Below are 8229 nucleotides of genomic sequence, written 5' to 3'. Positions count from 1 at the left end.
GGGAGGGGAGTGGCTGTGATAGGATGCAAGGTGCAGGTTATGGGCAGGCAAAACCAATCTCATGAAAGAAGCCCACAACCGAAATGAAACCTGTGCTCAGACTTGAGTGTGTTGAGCCGGAAGCAGAGCCAACAGGACGCTGGCCCTTAAGAGGTGCAAGCATTTTGAGCTGGGAGGAGAGAAAGAAAAAAAGGGCCATGTGATCCAGTTCTTTTTTTTTAAATATTTATTTATTATATAAGTACTCTTGTAGCTGTTTTCAGACACACCAGAGCCATCTCTCCAGCCCCTTTTTAAAATCTTTTTTTTAAAGATTTATTTATTTATTATATATAAGTACACTGTAGCTGTCCTCAGACACACTGAAGAGGGCATCAGATCTCATTACAGATGGTTGTGAGCCACCATGTGGTTGCTGGGATTTGAACTCAGGACCTCTGGAAGAGCAATCAGTGCTCTTAACCACTGAGCCATCTCCGTAGCCCTGTGATCCAGTTTTTAAACATCTGTATTATATGAGAAGAAAATACCAAGGCAGCAGAAATAAAATTACCAGTAGGGGAGAGAGAGAGAGAGAGAGAGAGAGAGAGAGAGAGAGAGAGAGAGAGAGAGAGAGAGAAAACAAACCAGGTATGCCTTTAATCTCAGCATTAGGAAGGCAGAGACAGGAGGATCCCTGTGAAGTTCGAGGCCAGCCTGGTCTACATAATGAATTCCAAGCCAGCCAGGTCTACATAGTGAGACCCTGTCTAAAGAGAGAAAAAACAGTGGGGAGGAAGGAAAGGAGAGAGAAAAGGAAGTATGGAAGTAAGGAAGGAAAGGAGGGAGGGAGGGGGGAGGAAGGGAGGGAGGGGAAGAAAGAGATGTGTGTGGGGGGGAGGTCTTGGTTCACTGATGCAGTGTTATGAGCTTCCAAGGAAGGACTGTAGGGAGCTGGACAGGTCACTTGTCCTCTGTGAACCCGGTCCCCCTAAGCTGTGCTGGACCCGGTGGTAACCATGAACTTGGCAAGATGGGATCTCTGTGGATTTTTCTGGGGGTGTCGTTGTTGTTGTTGTTTTCTGAGACAGGGTTTCTTTGTGTGACCCCGGGTGTCCTGGCACTCACTCTCTAGACCAGGTTGACTTGCACTCACAGAGATCCACCTGCCTCTACCTCCTGAGTGCTGGGATTAAAGGCGTGTGCCACCACTGCCTGGCCTTCTGGTTTTCAGGAAAGGCCTTGGTCGTTTTTAGAGGCAGCTCCAGCCTCATCAGGGTGCCAGGCAAGGTCTGGGAAGGGGCGTGTCTCAGGTGCAGAAGTCTTAAGCCACACCCCAAGCTCCTCCCTCACACCTCTCTGGTTCATAAAGGGCCACGGAGAAGCTTAAGTCCTGGTAAGCTGAGAAAACCCTAAGTAACGGACCTGTCTTTGCTGCTTGGCCCTGCCCGGTATACTCACACCTCTAGATACACAGGTGAGTACCACCTCAGCTCGGGAACAGGGGTATGGATGGGTGGTGAATCCGAGCCCCCAGGAGCTCCTGCGGTTACGCCCTTCTAATGAAAGAAAGCCTGCTTCAGGGGACCAAAGCTAAGCTGGGGCGACTGTAGTTGTGTGCCAACCCCCCAAATCCTGCCATAGTGGAATAAGGCAAAAACTGATGAGGGTCCAGGTCTGGGTTTGGAGGGGACAAACCTTAGCTGGAGATGTTGTATGATCTGGGGAAGATGCTGCCACTTCTCACCAGCAAAATCAGGAAGTTAGGGGATAATCTCTTTTTTTTTTTTTTTTTTTTTTTTTTTTTTGTTCTTTTTTTCGGAGCTGGGGACCGAACCCAGGGCCTTGCGCTTCCTAGGTAAGCGCTCTACCACTGAGCTAAATCCCCAGCCCCGGATAATCTCTTTCTTCCTGATAATCTCCACAGTAAGTTTATGGTGGGTCTGGATGGGGTTCCCAGCCTCTTCTACTTTTTGTCCCTATCTATATCCACCCTCCATGCACTTGCTCCGATTTCCAGCCACAACCGCCCCCAAAACTGGAGGGCTCACAGCTTTCAGTCAGGACTTTGTGGGTCACAGAAACTTTACAGGATATTGACTCTTTTCTGGGGGGGCAGCCAGGTGGGCACGAACATTGAAGGAACAGGCTTAGGCAGTGGCTCTCAGCCTGTGGGTCCCAACCCTCACAGGGTTTCATATCAGATATTTACATTGTTAATTCATAACAGTAGCAAAATTACAGTTACAAAGTAGCAGTGAAATAATTTTATGGTTTTGGGTTACTACAACGTGAGGAACTGTGTTAAAGGATGACAGCATTAGGAAGGTCAGGAGCCACTGGCTTGAAACACACAACTGGCCTGTATAGGCCTGTACTTACTATTCAATCCCTACCAGCCTGGTGGACAGAGAGAGCCTAAGTATTATTTGGCTGCAGGGAGAAATTTAGGCCTGGGAGAGTCACTTTTATTTCTCTAGCTCTATACTCCAGGACCATATATATTTATGGTAAATGTATATAAAGTCCATGTAGAGACCCTAGCTCAGTGTAGAGAACCTGCCTAGAATTCCCCAGTGAGGGGCTGGGGCGTGGCTCAGTGGTAGAGCCCCTGCCTAGAATCCCCTAGTGAGGGGCTGGGGGCGTGGCTCAGTGGTAGAGCCCCTGCCTAGAATCCCCCAGTAAGGGGCTGGGGGCGTGGCTCAGTGGTAGAGCACCTGCCTAGAATTCCCCAGTGAGGGGCTGGGGCATGGCTCAGTGGTAGAGCACCTGCCTAGAATCCCCCAGTGAGGGGCTGGGGGCGTGGCTCAGTGGTAGAGCACCTGCCTAGAATTCCCCAGTGAGGGGCTGGGAGTGTTGTTGCTCAGTGGTAGAGCATCTGTCTGGCATCCCCCAGTGAAGGACTGGGGACTTAGCCACAGAACACTTGCCTAACAGGAAGTAGGGCCTAGGTTCCATTCTCCCAGTACAGGGAGCAGGAGCTCAGTAAAATGACACCCTGTCTTCAAACCTAGGATGTGCTCAGCACGTGTACACTGGGGGGTTCAAGTGTGAAGAAGGAATTTACAGAACTCTCTATACTAATCCTTTAGAAAAACATGATCCGAGGAGATAAGGCCAGACCTGCTTTTCTTCCTTAAGCTTCAATCTCATCTTTTCTCTCTCTTTCCCCGTTTGGTTGAGTCCACCCTGTCAAAACAACTAAAATAATCCTGTAATTATCCCCGGATTGGATGGGAGGGACTGGCCGGTCAGGTTTCTTTCCTTATTGAACAATGACCCTACCGCCACCCTTAACTTTAGATGCAGAGGGTTTCTTTTTGGAGGCCCTGAGATCTGCCTCAGGGATGAGGAGTCTCCCTAAGACCAAATGTGCGTACTGATCCCCAACACTGAACTGCAGGGATGTCTTAGGGGAAATCTCAAAACAGCTGAGCACAACTCACGAGGCTGAGGCAGGAGGATCAGGAATTCAGGGCCATCCCATGATACAGAACAAGATCTTGTTTCCAAAAGTGGAGGAAGGGAGGGATGGTGACAAGGTGACCCACCATGTGATGGCACTTGTATTCAAACCTGGTGACCTCAATTGATCCCTGGGACCCACACAGTGGTGAGAAGTGACTCCTGTGGATGGGTCCCTGACACCCCTATGTATGCCACATCACGCGTGTGCACACCTGCACACACAAGTAAATGAACAATAATTTTTTTTAAAGGGCTGGAGCTGTAGGCTGATGGCATACAGCAGGAGGCCCTGATAGAAACTCTCAGCACACACACAAAGAATTCTGAAAGTCAAAAGCAGTGACTGGTGACAAGGGGTATTTTTTTTTCTTTTTCTTTTCTTTTTTCTTTTCTTTTTTTTTTTTTTTTTTTCGGAGCTGGGAACCGAACTCAGGGCCTTCTAGGCAAGCGCTCTACCACTGAGCTAAATCCCCAACCCCGACAAGGGGTATTTTACTATCTATTCTATCAATTATCAATGAGCCAATTATCTATCATAATGTCAGTTATGTCATCTGTCATTTATGTGTGTTATGTATCTGTTCTGTCATCTCTTCTATCTATATATCTATTTTATTTATCCACTTATCTGTCCATCTGTCTGTCCGTCCATCCGTCCATCCATCCCTCCAAGCTAGGATCCCATTATAGTCCAGGCTGGCCAAAAACGTAAGCAGTCAAGGGTAATCTCGAACTCGGTAGTGGCATGTACCACCGTACCTGGTTTTATGATGCTGCTACCTAAACCCAGTGCTTCGTACATGCCAGGTAAATGCTCACAATGGTGTTGTGGTCCATGACTATAATCCTAGCCTTCAGGAAGATGAGATAGGAAGACTGCTAGAAGTTAAAGGCCAGCCTGGGCTACATGTGAGTTCTGGGCCAGGCTGGATAACACCCTGAGACTACGATCAGCAGAGTGAGACCTTATTTTTAAAGGAGTCAGGAAAGAGGAGAGAGAGAAAAAAGAAAAAGGAACCTCAATGTTATTATATGTGCTTTGGTGTGTGTGTTACTGAAGATTGACCCTCGGGCATGCGGGTGCTCTACCACTGAGCCACGCCCCCCAGCCCCTCACTGGGGGATTCTAGGCAGGTGCTCTCCCACTGAGCCACGCCCCCCAGCCCCTCACTGGGGGATTCTAGGCAGGGGCTCTACCACTGAGCTATAGTCCCAGACTCTCATTAACAGACATTGCTCAGCCCTGTTCTTATTGTCTGTCTTGAAACAGGGTCTCACTAAGTCACCCATACTGGCCTTGAAATCACTCTGTAGCCCAGGCATACCCTGAATGTGTCCATCCAGGTGTATGGGATGACAGGCTTGCGCCACCAGGCCCAACTCCCTGAAGGAAGGGTGTTGAATGCTTGGCCTATAGTTTTATAGGCAGGGAGAAGTAGAGTATTGTGACTGTCACACCCCAGTGCACACCCCAGTGGGGGCTGCTCCTTCACTCTGCTTCTGCATTGAACTCCAGAGATTAGCTTCCTGGACACCAGAGTGACCCGCCCACCTGGAGTGAGCTGGTGAGCCATCTGTAGATAGTGCTGGGGTTCCTAGGGAACAGCTAAGAGAAGAAGGGAAGGCATGGAGAAAACAGACCCCGGATGTCCCCAAGGGCCAACAACAGGTCACCTACACCTCAATTATCATGTCTCTTTAAAAATGCCACTGTCTCAGCAGAGTGTTGGTGGCGCATGCCTCTAAATCCCAGTGCTAGGGAGGCAGAGGCAGATGGATCTCTGAGTTCGAGGCCAGCCTGGTCTACAGAGTGAGTTCTAATACAACCAGGGCTAAACAGATAAAAACCTATCTAAAAAAAAAAAAAAAAAAAAGGCCGGGGTTGGGGATTTAGCTCAGTGGTAGAGCGCTTGCCTAGCAAGCGCAAGGCCCTGGGTTCGGTCCCCAGCTCTGAAAAAAAAAAAAAAAAAAAAAAAGCCACTGTTAAACTAGAGAGATAGTTCAGTGAGCAAAGTGCTTGCCTGCCTTGGAAGGTAGACAGCCTGAGTTTGATTCCTAGAGCCCAGGTAATAAAGCCAGATGTGGGCAATGTTGGGGCTGAGGTAGTCCATGTTTTGCTGGCCAGCCAGCCTTGCCTAGCCTAATCTAATCATTGAGTATCAGGTCCCAGTCAGAGATACTGTATCAACAAAGTTGCCAGCTCCTGAGGAATGACACCCAAGGATGACCTCTGGTCTCCACACGCATGTGAACAAGCAGGCCCACCCACCAATTTGAGTCTGTCTGCCTGGGCTATGTTTGTGAGTTCAAGGCTGGTCTAGATGAAAAGCAAGAAGATTAGGGAAATAGCTCAGCAGTAGAGTACTTGCCAAACCTGTGCGAGACCTCAGGCTCAATCACTAGTATGAACAAAGGAAACACCTGCCAGTCTTTAGGGTGTGCCACCAGCCATTAAATTAAGTCTCTGGATGCAAAGCAGAAACGGAAATGATGATGGTGTGTGTATACATTGTATGTGTGGATATGTGTGTATGTATTATATGTGTGGATATGTGTATGTATTATATGTGTGGATGTGGGTGTATATATTGAATGTGTGGATATGTGTGAATGCATTGTATGTGTGGATATATGTGTATGTATGGTATGTGTGGATATGTGTGTATGTATTATATGTGTGGATATGTGTGTATGTATTGTATGTGTGGATATATGTGAATGCATTGTATGTGTGGATATGTGTGTATGTATGGTATGTGTGGATACGTGTGTGTATGTATGTGTGGATATGTGTGTATGTATTGTATTGTGATATGCGTGTGCATGTGTTCTATGTGTATATATGTGCATATATTGTATGTGTGGATGTGTATATGCATTGTATGTGTGGATATGTGTTATGCATTGTATGTGTGGACATTTGTGCATGCATTGTATGTGTGGGGGTGTGTGCATGCATTGTATGTAGATGTGTGTGTGTGTGTACACATTGTATGTGTGGATGTAGACACAGATCTGGACAACCTTGGCCATCAGGCATTGGTGACAGTCCCAAACCTGAGCACAGTTGAAGAGGAGGCAGCTGTGACTGTCCAGTACAAAGCTCAATGCTTGAACCTAGCCAACCTCCCTAAGTGTTGAAATCCCCCTTCACATCCCCATCAGAGCTTCAGTCCCTGCCTTCCTCCCTCCACCACAAGCCTAATTCCACAGAACCGTGTCCAAAGTTCAACAATCAAAAGAGGCAGGACTCAGAGGAGAGAACAAACAGCCTTTTGCTACGGTTGATCCTATTTCCAAGACCAGCCTGACTGGGTGAGATTGGATAGATCCAGATGTGGGGTCTGGGCTGGGTGGGTGGGGTTTCGGAACACAGCCCCAGGAGGGTGAGAGAACGAATGGATAGTTTTTAATGAGCGTCAGATGACCTCCTGTTTAGTGGTTCTCTGAGCATAGAATTCTTTCCCCACCCCCACCTCCACTTTGTTTCTGGATCCGTTATGCAACCCAATTGGGAGGGTGTCCTGGGCCTTGAGGGGAGAGGGACTTTGATAGCCACGCCTTTCCTCCAGCCTCACCCTTCACGTTTGTGGTCCACGTGCGGTTAGGCCAAGAAAGGCCACTGCCCTCTCTCCTCAGTGTAGCAAACAAACCCGTGATTGATTCTCTGTCCCGGGATCTCCCGGGCTACAGCTGAATGTTGCTATGACAACGGTAACCTGCTGTGAAAGGGCTTCTAAGGAAGCTGGGCTTCTGCAGTTAGCTTCTCCTGTGGTTCTTAGCCTCAGCTCTAAGCCTCTGAGCAGGCACTCTGACCGAAATGAGAGTATATGGGGGAGTTGGTTGGGGGCCCGCAGGAGCTGGTGTCTCCGATAGACTCAAATCTCAGAACTTACAGATGTAGTTAAACAAAGTGTGGTCTGTAAGCCATGAGTATCCTCCAACCAGGAAAAGGTTCGGAGGCATTAACCCCAGCATTCTGGAGGCAGAGGCAAGAAAACTGAAGGCCAGCAAAACAGCCCAGTGGGTAAAGGTCCTTGCTGCTAAGGCTGAAGACTTAAGTTTGATCCATGGATCCCACAAGATGGAAGGAAAGAACAGACCCCTACAAGTCTTCCGACCTCCGCATGCGCATTATAGCATGCTCGGAAGTGCGCGCGCACACTCAGAAAGCTGAAGGCTAGGAGTCGCAGAGAAGGCTCAGTGGGAAAAGTGCTTGCTGCACAAACACACGGACCTGAGTTTTCATCTCGGGATCCAGAGCTGGGTTGACACAGGCGGATCCTTGGGGCTCACCGACCAAATCTAGCCAAATCAATGAACAGTTGGCAGTGAGAGACCCTATCTCAAGGTGGAGAGGAAACTTTTAAGTTTGCCCTATGACCTCTACATGCATGTCACACAGACACAGGAAAGTTGAAGATCAGCAGAGGCTACAGAATGAGTTCATAACTCCGTCCAAAATTATCCCCAGGTTTCCAAGCCCCTAACTCCAATGCTGAGACTTTCTTGTCCCAGGATGTGCGTACAAAGTGGGGTGATCACTCCCTTTCAGCTGGGCCGTCCACCTGGGAAACCTTTGGCTTGGTTTACGCTTACTTTGGAGGGTGCTGAATTACATGCGGGTAAATAGCCACCTTTAGACATAAGCACCTGATCCTCCCTCCACCCCCAACAGAGATTAGGGGATCATTTTTAAAGTGCGATACCAAGTACACCTACCCGTGCTATCCATTTCTTGTGAACCTACCATCTAATGATGCAGGTTAGAGAAGATAAACA

General features: G+C 48.4%; 1 protein-coding gene across 1 annotated transcript in view; it reads left to right on the top strand.

Annotated features, from left to right (window-relative positions):
• The first annotated feature begins 1376 nt into the window (after positions 1-1376).
• Positions 1377-8229, top strand: part of Por (cytochrome p450 oxidoreductase) — a 67939-nt gene continuing 61086 nt past the window's right edge. The window contains exon 1 of the mRNA XM_063271229.1: positions 1377-1456. The gene's annotated coding sequence lies outside the window, so the exon portion shown is untranslated. The remainder of the gene's footprint in view (positions 1457-8229) is intronic.

Source organism: Rattus norvegicus, chromosome 12 (assembly GCF_036323735.1).
Source record: "Rattus norvegicus strain BN/NHsdMcwi chromosome 12, GRCr8, whole genome shotgun sequence".
Taxonomy (NCBI): Eukaryota; Metazoa; Chordata; class Mammalia; order Rodentia; family Muridae; genus Rattus; species Rattus norvegicus.
Note: the sequence above shows the minus strand (reverse complement) of the source record. Positions and strands in the feature narration are given on the sequence as shown.